We start from the raw sequence: 2781 nt of genomic DNA, 5'->3' as shown, positions 1-2781 counted from the left end.
AATCAACAGAGAAGGGAAGCAAGAAGGAGTGATAGGTGTGAGAAAGTTGGCTTCAGCAATAGCTGGGAGCAGGCAGGGGAAATAAAAATAGCTAACAGAGCACTTACTGTTTGTGAAGTATCGCATTAAGACTTTCACAAGGTGAGTGTCGTTTAATTTGTACAATAGCCCAAATAGATCACTATTGTTATTATCCCTTTTTTCTGGATGAAGTAAGAATTCATTAATTAACTCAAGTTTACATGAGCAGTAACCCAATTCAATATTTGAGCCTGTCTGACTCCCAATCTCATGTTATACTTCCAGACATATGAAGGAGGCAGAGATAGGGTTAATATGATTGTATCAGTGAGTCCCTGAAGAAGGATCATGAGACATTGAATCCAAGAGATGTTTTCAGAACATGTTGTTAAACAAAAAGCTTTGGAACAAACACAGGCACTCAGCTTACTTTAAAAAGATGTCAAGAGTTGGCTAACAAGCTGCCTCAGGTCATTCTTTCTCACCCAAAGTACACAGCCCCCTTTCTGCAAAAGCTCGTTTTGCTTTTCCTTTTTCTCCTTGATCTGTGTTAGGGTTCTCTTGTTTGACTGTAGTTTGTCTGCATTGAAATTAATATACAAACCACCCAACTGCTTGATACTCATACAAGGGTCTGTGCTGCTGCTTGTCAACTTCAGAAGTTTAGACTTTGTGCTATTTAGTAAGTCGTCTTCATCACTAAACTCACTATCTTTGTTTCTGTCATGGTCTGATGGTTCTTCACTTCTTTCATCTCTTCCACCTCTTCTTCCTCCTCAATGGCAACCTCACTTGCCTTGTCTCCCTCATCCAAGTAAAAATGTTTATCAGTACTCAACCCAGGAGTTGTGTCAATTACAAACAATGCCTTGTCCCATGACATGTTTTCTCATTCTCCATTTAATGATTCCCTTTGACTATTCTTTTCAACAAAACACAGAGTGTCCTCTTCATTCTCATTATTTTCAGACTGCTGGCTTTCATCACTGCTGAGAACTAATAAAACAGAATCACCTTTGTCCAGGGATGTGTGGAGCTCAGACTTGAATAGTTTGGTTTCACACTCAAAACCTACATCCCTTCCTTCATCCCTATCTTCACTGATACCTGTAACAGTGCACTCTTCTTCATCACTACCACTATCACCAAATTCTGTCAAGTCACTTGTTTTTATGGTGCCCTTTCTCTCTTCATTCCATCTGTCCACTTCTATCACTGCAAATGATTGAGCTAATGATTTCATTATAGTCTCACAGTTCAGATGTGAGGGCTCTGATGTGGTCTCATTATTTTGGGGGGTTGAACGCTTTTGAGAAACTAACTGCTGAATGCCAGTGTCCTGAGGTTCAGAAAGGCTCTCCAGCTGAGAATTTTTCTTATTTATTTCTTTTTCCTCATCTACTATTCCCTTGGTTTCTTCATCTAAATTCTTACTATTCTGCTTTGTTATTTCTTTGCAAGGTGCAACATTGGCCTTTTTCTGCTCTCATTAAAACGTTGGCATTTTTGCACTGTTCGTTTTTTTTTTTCTGAATTTCTGTGGAAGGAATCATCATCAGAGTCATTATGAATTTCATTATAGAAATTTGGCTTATTTATCTGAGGAAGAGATCTTACCAGTAAACAAGTTGTTTGTCTGGTATCTGAATCCTCTGAATTCATAGGCACATTTATGATCTGCTTTTCATTTTCTGGTACAATGTTAATATCTTTCTCCTCAGTTTGTGTGTGTAACTTCTGCATACTTCTTGTTCTCATAGTTGCAACTCTGGAAAATGAAGAAATGTCTGAGTATGATGACTCAGCATCAGAAATAGCTTCTGAATGTAATTCTTGGCTTGGATCTCTTACAGGTTTAGCCTTACTTCTTCTGGTCCTTGTAGTTATTATTGTGCAGCACAATTCTAGAAATACCTGAGACATGAGATTCAGCTTCAGAGTCATTGTCGTTGTCTTCTTCAATATGAGACTGATTTATTGGAGTTATTTTCAGCCTTTTCCAAACACTGGACACTGGAGTGCATGCAACTAAGATCTGCCATCTCCTAGTCACCCTTAAAATGGGATCCTGGATCTCAGACACAGAAGAACAATTTGATTCTGCATCAGAGGTCTCTCCATCAGTAGATGGTTTGTTCATTTTGGATAATGAGACTGTAGTTCTGCTCTTCCTCTTTCTGGTTTTAGGAGTTCTAGAGACTGGACTTTGTTTCCTAGTGGTTTGTGATTCAGCAGTAGTTGGGTCAACAGGTAGACATTCCTTCCTGACTTTTGGATGTGTGTGAATTCTTTTAGCAGAAATCTTCTGCTGGGAGCTTTCAGCCAACGCAGCTTGGATCGTGGCCTGAGGCCTCCCGGACCTGGTCTCCACCATCCTCCCAGCTCGCAGCCACCTTGGCCTAGTACACAGCCTCCTAATCAAGGATGGGTAGGTGGGGAGGAGGGACGAGGCTATGACATAAAAAGGGGACAGTGTGCTTCTACTCTACATGGGCCCCGAACACTGGGTTCTAGGAAAAAGACCTCCACCAAACCAAGAGGAACTGTTCATATCTGCAAACAATACTCTTTGTCAAAATTCTGATCATTTTTTTTTGCTGCATACATACACATGAAGACAGAAAAAATAAAGCAAATAAATTATAAGAGGTTACCTGGCCATAAAAAAAAATTACACCAGCTGTGGATGGGGAAATGAGAGGAAAGAAGATTGAAGTTCTCTGTCAACACACTACACACGATATAAACATACACACAAAA

At 39.8% G+C, this 2781-nt stretch overlaps 1 pseudogene; it reads right to left on the bottom strand.

The window, feature by feature from the left end:
* Positions 1–506: 506 nt before the first annotated feature.
* On the bottom strand, positions 507–2395 carry LOC112818404 (deoxynucleotidyltransferase terminal-interacting protein 2 pseudogene; annotated as a pseudogene).
* Positions 2396–2781: the final 386 nt, after the last annotated feature.

This window comes from Callorhinus ursinus, unplaced genomic scaffold (assembly GCF_003265705.2).
Source record: "Callorhinus ursinus isolate GAN/ISIS: 27379988/994484 unplaced genomic scaffold, GSC_fseal_2.0 scaffold752, whole genome shotgun sequence".
Taxonomy (NCBI): Eukaryota; Metazoa; Chordata; class Mammalia; order Carnivora; family Otariidae; genus Callorhinus; species Callorhinus ursinus.
The sequence above is the reverse complement of the archived record's forward strand: the minus strand, read 5'-3'. Positions and strand labels throughout refer to the sequence as shown.